Raw genomic sequence first — 11,106 nt, 5'->3', positions numbered from 1 at the left:
CTAGTATCAATTAATTTATTTATTTGTCAGATCTTTCTGTTACATTCTGTATAGAACACACCAGTCACACCGTATGTATGATCAAACTGCATTGAGTGGCCTTCGGACCGCGATTAAATAAAATAAACAATACCAACAAATATCATAGAGAAAATATTAAAATAATAAGTGTAGTGACAATAACACATACATATGATACCTCTATAAGTTATACAAATACAAATATTATGTATTGTTGTTATAAAAAATACAACAGTATTAAATATTGTCAAATGTTAGGTATTGAAATATAAATAAATGTTATTGAGTTGTGAATTAAATTGTATGTTTTTTTAATTTTTGATAAAAAGATGTTTGCCCCCATCTCCAATTTATTCGAGTTTTGCTCAGTATACTTGTTTTGATTCGACCGTTTCTGACACATAATGCTTTACCCCAAAATGAGTGCGAAGGCAGTGAAGTGTATCGAAACATAACACATGTATACATTGGCGATAATATTGTTTTACTACTATCGGAAGCTATATATTAACATGAAACGTGATAAGATTATACACGTTTGAATCGGACAGTGGTCAAACACGTACTGGAATTTGGATTATCTAACCAAAATTCCAAAACTTAATCATAGAAAGTGTTATAGATACCCACATATACAATTAAATATATTCAAGAGTATACTAATATATATTAATTATTAGACAACCGTATAAGCTGGGTATCAATAATATTTTGTAATAAATAAGGATTGCATTCATTAAAATGAGATTTAGATTTTAGATTTTCGATCTATGTAGAAATAAAGACAAAATATTTTTAATAGGTCATATTAATTCTGTTTTTTATTTGATAAGTAAGGCTTATACGTAGTGTAATACGTATATCAATGTTATAGGAGGTACCTACTCCCTATATCTATATATTATACTATATTTAAGTATAAATGTATAATATCTTTAATATAAAGTAGTTGGGCATAATTTTATCTAAATAAATATTTAATCAAATGAGCTATACTTTTATATATTAAATTATAAATTTATACCATAATAATATAATATTCATAACTAAAATTAATTTATATGAATTGTGTGCCATTAAAAAGTACCTAGCATTAAATTTTAATTACCATTTATCAAAACGACTAATGAGCTATGAACTTTGTAGAATAAAAATAAATGATTAATTTTTTTAAAAATTTTTTTAACCACTATTCACTATCACAAATTTGTTTTGATTGAAATAAAATAATAACGTTTGTAAATAAAATTAAAAATGTGCAATTGGTTTCTCACACATATTATTGTGGTCAACTAGATTCAATCGTTATATTATGTTTTATGGTTTCGGTTGGTAATTTAATTTTTTTTTGCATTCAGGTCAAATAGTCAACATAAAATATGTAATTAAATTGGAAAGTTAGCCTAAACTGTTGACTGTTGATATAGTTATATTTATTTATTCAACGTTGAAGTTTTTTAGGACTGTGTTGAGTATTTTTTACTGGCATAATACATAGTACCTATTGACGGTAGTGCAATATTAAGCATGCGATATATATTATCGGCAGAGTATACGGTGAGAAAACAGATATTCAAGCTGAAGAACCCAAGAGAACCTCAGTCACTGTCATATTGTGTACATTTTTCATAATGTCTTACAAATGTTTAAAATAGCAAACCCAAGTTCAGCAGAATCAATTTTGCATTGTAAGCTTTAATATTAAGGTGAATTGGCCTCTTATCAAACTTAAAGTTAAGAACATTTAAGAACTAGTTATGAATATATATTTTTAAATTATAATATTTTACATATTCATACGTTTTCACATCGTAAAAACTAAAATACCAACAAACACAGGTAATGATAATAATGGTCTTATACATTAAATTTATATAATAGATAAATTGACTCTAATAAAAAAGCTCATAACATAAAATTAATTCTACACTTCGGCCTAATACACATTTGTTATGGTATTATTAGTACATACTACGTAGGTCTCGGATTTGAAGGCAAAAGCCCCTTTTTTAAAATAATTATAGAAAATGGTATTTATATAAAAATAGGTTTCATTTAATATTTAAGATAATGGATGTATTTTTACCTTTTTTACTTTTTGCTTTTTTCTGTTTAATATTCAATTGATCTAATAGTTTTATATAAGATATTCATAAAATTATTTTCAATGGGTTTTATAATTGGCCATATTAATAAATATCGCTTAATACTATCGTGTATTTGGTACAGCAAGTTAATGTAATGTTTATAAAAGTACCTTTACTACCTATCTATGGATTAAAATATTTTCTTAATGACTAAATTCGAAATAGTTCGCCAAGAAATTTTCTTTTTCCTATAAGTAAATAGTTCAAAAATAATAAAAATATTTTAAACGTTTTTTTTTGTTTATTGAAAATTTCAATATTCGGTGAACATTTCAAGAATCTATGGTTAATTTAATTAGAGTAACACCAAAAAAACAAAATTAATTTTTTTCAAAAAAAGGTTTTTGCATACAGATCTCAGTTTTTTCTTAATTTTTTTTTCTTTTTATTTGACACTTTTTAAAACTTTTGAAACTGATTTTTCTTTTGGTTATCTAAAGTACCAACTAGATTAAATCTCCTTTTAGAAAATATGTTGAAGGACGTAATGATAGGCCTAAATAAAAAAAACTACACTTCATTATAAAATCAATACATTTATCCATCCTTTCAGAATCTAAAATATCATAATTAATAACTAGAAGAAAAATCTATAATAATAATAATAATAAGGGTCGTCATCTATATATTGAATCATACTATAAAATTAATGAGTGGTTTTTTTAATTTTAATTTTCTTATTCGATACATAGAAAGTAGATGTATGATATATGGATAAGTTAAGCAAAAAAGCAAAAAATGTTCATAATAATAAACAAGATTATGCATATTTTTGTAAACATTTAATTACCAACATTCAAAAAATAAATAATTGTACATTATACACATATATATGCATACGCAATAAGCATACATACATATATACATACATACACATTACACATTACACACGTCAGACAATGCTCATAATTGTATTGTTTTTTAGCTTAAAAATTCAGAATTATGATGCTCTTATTGTTGTAAGTAAATACTTACACAGAATTCATAAATCAAAAAAAAAAATTTCAATAATCAAAAGTACCTATCTTATTTAAAAATATTGAGTTATTGCGCTCACCTGCAGAGTGGTCTTCTTTATTTTGAACGTACTATGAATTTAATAGATGAATATTTTTTATTAACATATTAATGATGAATATTTATAATTAAATCAAAAAATAAAAATAAATGTTCATAATAATAAAAAACATAAAGCATATTTTTTCAAAAAATAATTGCAGACTACGCTGCATACATATACATAGGTACCTACATACATGATACATCTATTATAGGTACTTGCATACATAGAAAGGTAGATACATACACATACAAATTACATACCTACGTCATACAAACACATATTATATGTGTATGCACGTATTTTATTGTTTTTAGTGTAAAAAGTCAGAATCCTAACACTTTTATTAATATAATTACAGATACTAATGAGGAACACCGAATAAGTAATATCTAACTATATTACCCATAATTTAACCGCAGTGTAATTATTTGAGTACCTACAGCGTAACTGCTGTATACGATATTTAAACACAATTAATATACAACCTAAATTATTAAGTGGAAAATATGCTTTTTAGCTGATTATTTATTATTGCTGTTTACATTATTCAATTATTTTCACTTTTCAGTACATGCAAAATAGGCTGGAGTTATAATATAAACAATGTGTTCACTGCAAGAAATTGCAGAAATAATGAAAACAATATAATATGAATAATTTGTAGTATTTATAATTATCCAAACTTTGAATATTACTTTTAAAATATTGTTTATAAAACTAAGTATTTGGGTGTTTTTATTTTAAACATTGGAAAGTATTGTCATTAAATTCCCTTTAAATACCTGATCTCAAAACTGATTAAAATGTATTTTGTATAGTTTTATGTTTCGTAAATAAGTGTTCGCATGAAATATTCAATTTACTTACAAGTTACCAACAACAATCACAGCGTTAATAAAACATTTAAATTTTTTTAAACGCATAGCATATACCTAATGTTACAGCGTACAGCAGAGTAAGCAATGAGAATTTCCTACCCTATACAGTTAACATCACAAACATAACAGACACTTATGAATATGTGCAACAAATTTGTTGGTAACTTGTTGGATGTTTTTGGATTACTCCCAGACTTTGTTGAACTTTATTTTTGAAGTTAGAGCTTTATAAACTTTTGTACTGCCAACTATACTCCAATGGCACAATTTTGTGTCATCAAAATTTCACTCTAATAAAAAATATTGAGCTTAATTTGCTGAACACTGTTGGAAATCTATCACAATGAAGATTTGTTGGACAAGTTTGGGAGTAATCCAACAATGTCCAACAAGTTACCAACAAATATGTTGTCAGTATTTCATAAGTGTCTGTTATCATTGTGCTACTAAGTTTAGGAAGGTGAATTTTCTGGTTAATAATGAATATCAGATTCCAATTTCCTAAACAGTTAAACGATTATTGTTGGCTATCATACCAATTATACACATTACATGTGCAGGTTCCAGGTGAGTAGAAAATGAGTAACTGACGTAGTTTTATACTTTTAATCTACTACGGTTCCGATATTTATGTAAATATTTACTTAAGTTTGTATTTTAATATTATTATAATATTAAAACGTAATAGATTATCTAAACAGGAAAATGACTCATAAACTTAATGCTGTTGCCATTATTGAAAAGCCACTCAACAAAGATAATAAAATTAAAACGAAATAAATGCCTAATTCTAATAAAATAAAATAGTAAAATGTTACTTTAAATCAAGGAGTATAGTTAACATATGTTTAGACAGTTTATCTGGAACAAAAACAACCATAGTTCTGACTAAGATGGTAATTTTTGAAGAAGAAAAAATCGTCTAAAACACTTTTTAATTTATTTTATTACTAATTTTATTACCTACTTATTATTTCTTAATAGGAAACATTTAATAATTTAAATGAAAAGAATATGGACATAGGTTAGGAACTCGTCTTGTTTCCATCACCTTATAAGTGACACAGGTTAATGGTCTATTATACTATTAACATATACATTTAAAAGCGATAAATCATAGTATTCATATCTAATCGGAGCTGTTAGCAGTTAAAACACTTACAACAGCAATTACTGAGATTCCTTCAATATTTTTCACGGTTCCATAGTATTTCTTTGCTTTTAGGAAAAATGCATAGCAAATCGAAAACGATCGCTAGGTATCATTATCTCAAATAATTTACAAAATTATAAACACAACTTTCGAACTTACAAAGAATTATACATACAAATATTGACTGTGTTTATATTATATACATATATATGTATATAATATGTACATATTCAACATAAGTATTATGTTCTACTTAACAAAATGTATCGAAGTATCGATAATATAAAAATATCACTGTACGAACATATAGTGAAAAACCCCTAATGGAATGTAAATAATTACCGTTAATTTATTATTTATACTGTTAAGTAACGGCCATGCATTATTTATATTTTATTGATTCATTCATTCATTGTAATATTTATGTTCTAATAAGTACACATTTTAATGCTTTTATTTGTTTTTAAAAAGTTAGAAATAATTTCTATAAATGATTTATTGATGAATTACCTTGCAGAAAAACACAATAATACGCATTTTCGATTTTGAAAAATCAGAAAAATTTATTTTTTGAGGTAATTATTTAGAATTTTTTTTTTGTTCTCGTTGGAGCGACTATGGTAATTAATGATATCCGATATCTAATAATAAATACTAAATTAATAAACATATTAATAAATATTAATAAAAAAATATTTATTACTAAATGTATGAATGTGTCAGTCAATTTTTAAATATCACACAAAAATAATTTTGTAATTTGAACCTATTTTTTAATTATTTTTTAATATTTTCATCTTGGTAGTGCATTAGTATACCTGTTTAAATAAGTAGGTACCTAAATTATTTTTGATGATTTGCCAAATTCTGTTCATAAGTAGGTATATAAAACTAAGCCTGAGCATAAATGAGTTAAAGTTAAAAGTTTAGTTCATTTTAACTTTTTAACTTATCTTTTTAAAATGTAATTTTCATTAACTTAATTTTTAACTTAACTGATTTGTATTGATATTAACTTAATAAATAACGAATTACTTTTAATCAAATCCATTTTCTTTCATTTACAAATAATTCAATAATAAATATAGTAAAATTATTATTGATGATGTAATATATTGCATAAATATTTACTTTTTAATATTTTAAACCATATAACTAGCTGCTTATATATTAAAAAAAAAAAATAACTTAACTTAACTTAAGTTAATAGGTGAACTTATAGTTTTCAAATAACTTTTAACTTAACAGAGTTTTAAAAAAATAGGATAACTATTAACTTCAAGCTTTTTAAAATATTTTCTATCAACTCGACTTAACTAAGTTAAAAATGATCATTAACTTGCCCATGCTTGTATAAAACTATTAGGAATATACTGCAAGCCACTGGCTATGATGGAATTCATATTATATTTTATGAACGATGAATGATAATAACGTACATTATGCTATATAGGTTTTAAGATTGCAAACTGTCGCAAGTCGTTATCGACTACATGGTTGTGTCAAAATACGATCGTGTTTACCAACGTTTTTACAATTACTTTTTTTCATTACAGCGTTGCCACATCCACATACAAGTACATTACCCACACATTTTAATTATCATACCTAACTGTGATCGGTTCATATTATTCCATCGTACAGTCGTACACTGTCACTGATCTACCGCAATGTTGTATAATATGATGACTGCGACATGCGAGACACCAGACACGACCATATTATATCGAACGGTTGTAGGTAGGGACCTATATATATATATATAGAAAATAATATATTCGCTTAAAAATTGGTTTACTTACCAGACATCACTGTGCTCTTGGTTTATGTTGCATTGTTGCTCTTATGGTCTTACAAGGTTTTCACAAAATAATATATGTGGCAGTGGTATAGGTATATAGATAGGTTATACATCACTGCCAGCATCAGTCGATCCGCAAAGTAAAACTAGTTTATTGAACACTCCTCAGCTCACGAAGTAATTATATTGAACAGTTCCATTTTCAAAGTTACAAGAGTACCTTATACCTATATGTATTTAATTATAGGTACCATGTTATAGAATGCAGTGTGTGTATATGCAGTGCATGATTTATTTTTTAGAATTTCATGTACGATGTACATAGGTACTTAAAATATATTTTACAATAGTTAATCTGAACTGATTGTATGTCAATGGATAATGTTGAATTCAATGTATTTCAAATAGTTCTATTTTCGAGTAAAAATATGTATTTTTCGAAGATAGGCAAGCGACATCAATGGTATTATAAAAAGGTAGCTGCCAGCTGGTAGGTAAAACGTTAGGAACTTGGGTCAATAATAATGTCATCGTTTGCGGGTCGGTCAAATAAAAAACCATTGATTTTTCTACATGCCATTCGTCGTGTCTAACATAGCATGACATAATATACCTTCTTCGTAAATTAATAGACATTTACTTCACATTTTAAATTATATTAACGCAATTTTAGCAACAATTATGTACATAACATTATAACTAATGTGATACCTATGTACCTATAAAAAGGACAAAGTGTCAAATTGATTATCTTTATTGTTTCTATAATTAATTAATATTTATATACAAAACCTATATTACTTTTAAATTATAAGCGAAAAGATATTACACAAATTACTCTAAAAAATTGTCAATGTTCATTGCTAAGGCTGAAAATTGTAATATAAGATTATAAATAATTTATAAACAATTATTGTTTTTATAACAACAAAAAATCTATAAAATCTATTGCCTAATGACATTTTTTCTTTAAACATTTTAAATTCAAATTTTCACGAAATTTTTTACTCAAATAACAATATTGGTTATTTTGTTGAAATTTAAAAATATTATTCGTAGTGACTTGAAACCTTTTGCAATTACGAATATTATTATGAACCATACAGAATATAACTTTCAAAATATTAAAATTATTATTGTAAGCTATTTTTGCCATGAACAATATTGATGCTAATAGTTAATAACAGATAGTATTATTACAATAATTATTATAAAACAATAATAATATAATATACGATTTGTTTTTGTCAAAAATGAGTTTAACTGCAAGACCGTATTACTAATAGCATAATATAGAAATCAGCATGCATATCTTATAATACAATTAAAATATCTCAGAAATATAGGTTGACAGTCCCCGCTCAGAACCGTTTATTTATATAATGAATATATTATTGTGCTCAAATTTTTTGTACCTATCTGAGGTAGGCTCAATGACGAGGTACACTCGAAACCGACTATACAGCAAAGCTACTTTCCTGGTTTTTTTTTTCAATTATGATCATCAAATATTATAGAGACATGTATAATATTAATATATATAACAATTATATTTATATATGTCGTGCTATAGGCGGAAGTAATCATGGTTTCTTTTTTAGAGTGTTTCAGCAATCGCCGATTGCTAAAGACAAAGTACACACTGGCTCGCTTCTAAGTTCTAATTAAGTTACTACTGCGTAGTATATAATAGCTGAAATGTAACATTTTTACAATGCAAATTGCAAAGTGTTTTCGACTGCAGACTGCAGAGTGGATCAAATTTGTTTTATTTAACTTTGATTAAATATGACAAAACAAATAAATGAGATGGCATTGTTTACAGACATTGGACATTGATCTATTAATCAAACATTAATTTAATTCCAAGTTAAACATATTATTATTATTTTAAACTAATGATTTTATTTATTATTTAGGCGTATAATAAACAAACTATAAGAAAGTCAGACACATCAATAATCACTAATCTCATATCTATTATATTTTATTACTACAATTATTTTAATAACATATGAGTATATTAGCATAACATTATATAACGAATACGAAATGTATGCTAGATTATTGAATATAAAATATATATATATATATATATATATATGGGAACTTACCGATAATTAACTCGATAACAGTTTAATGAACGCCTAACGATGTATGACGTATATATAAAGTCCTCGCAAGTAAGTCATCTAGTATCAATTTCCAAATAATGTTCGTATCGTCGCCATGTATGGTCCGATTTAATTTTACAAGGTGCACAATCTTGAATTAAATTTTGGATTTTGGCCAAAGCTTCCTACTCCTCCCAAATGCCATGTCATTGCACTTCGTTAAGTATGTATACATTTTATGGGATTTTTGTTTTTTAATGTGAATTATTTTTCTTAAAAAGTCGATGGATGATGATACATTGATACGTACATTTTAAAATAAACTATTAACTAAGTATATCTACTGGCTACTCTCACTAATGTAATAAATGGATAATATACGAGTGATCAAAAAACTGTTGGTGATCAATTTTTGTAAACATTACATTATTCACAAAATACAAATCACATTATTTATTAGGTAGGAAGTAATTATTAGTTATAAATAATTAATTATGAAAAACTTCGACTAAGTTAATTTAAAGTCATCCATCCAAACATCTATTTAAATAATAAAGTATATGAATTTATTTTAAAATAATATGGCTTATATAAAACCATAAAAAAAAGGTTATGAATTTTTTTGATGTGCCTACCCTTTTTTGAGCACCACCTATAAGATATAGATAAAAGCTCTAATAAGATGTACATACACCAAATCTATGGATTTGACATTTTGTGTTTCGTTTTATCATATAAACGTAGTAATAAGATATGGTACAATTAATTCAATTTTCTCAGTTTTAATTTTTCCAAGGCTTAAACCTGACTAAAAACTATACTGAAGAGTAAAATACTTTGAAGTAGTCTATATAGTGTATATCTACAGGCTACGGCATAGTGCTGATTTAATCAGGGATCAAAAGCGTTTTAAATTTAAAGTTTTCAAAGTTGTCAAAAAACAATTTTTGTTTTTAAATAAATGTTTGTTACTATAACATTTGTAGCAAGCTGTTTTCCCGTATTTTTATTTATAGTTGGCATAGGTATCTTAAATACCTTAACAAAGTAACTGAGTTATATTACTGATATTTGAACAGGGGAAATGGAAATATACCAATAAACGTATACTTTGCAGGTACATGCATGATATACATATTATTTTTTAGTACCTAGATAATAATATTAGTATTAAAAATTTGAAGAAAAATCTAAGCAGAAATTCAAAATTGTTTTTATGGTCTGCCAAATTGCAGAGTTTTACGTGTTCAAAATCACAAGTCTTACATTTTAATGGAGATATGAGATGTTTTAATTTTTTTATTTAATCGCTAAATAAATGATTGTAAACCGTAACTGTGCAACTTATAATGTTCCAGTTCATCATAAGTTAATCGCAATCCGCAGATATCAATTTATACCATTTCCTTAAACAAGAGTGATAAAAAAATAATATTAAATTAGTTAGATAAACTATAATGATAACTACTAAATGTACTATTATATGATAATTAATGTTTAAATATTTAAAACATTAATATCTATTCATGATAAAGTAAGTTTTATTTCATTATTATTAGTATTATTGATGGTTAACTTAATATATAGTTATATAAGATTTAAATGAGGTACAAAATAAAGAAAATAATAAAATTAATACAAGTTAGAAATTGTTAGGTTTAACATAGGTTTAAAATATATTTTAATAAGATACCGATACATGGAGGTAATATTATATTTTATATTTTGTTTAAATGTATAAGAAATATTTGTTTCAAATTAAGTCTTCAAAGTTTAGTTTGAATATCAAAGATTATTTTATATATTATTATTAAAGCAATTTGATAGCATGCGATCTGTTTGTAACATTCCTACTTGTATATTTTATTTATATTTTTTAGCTTTTTGTTTTTAGCATATAAATATCGAATGAATATGTCATCGCTAGAT

This window comes from Myzus persicae, unplaced genomic scaffold (assembly GCF_001856785.1).
Source record: "Myzus persicae strain clone G006 unplaced genomic scaffold, MPER_G0061.0, whole genome shotgun sequence".
Lineage (NCBI taxonomy): Eukaryota > Metazoa > Arthropoda > Insecta > Hemiptera > Aphididae > Myzus > Myzus persicae.
The sequence above is the reverse complement of the archived record's forward strand: the minus strand, read 5'-3'. Positions refer to the sequence as shown.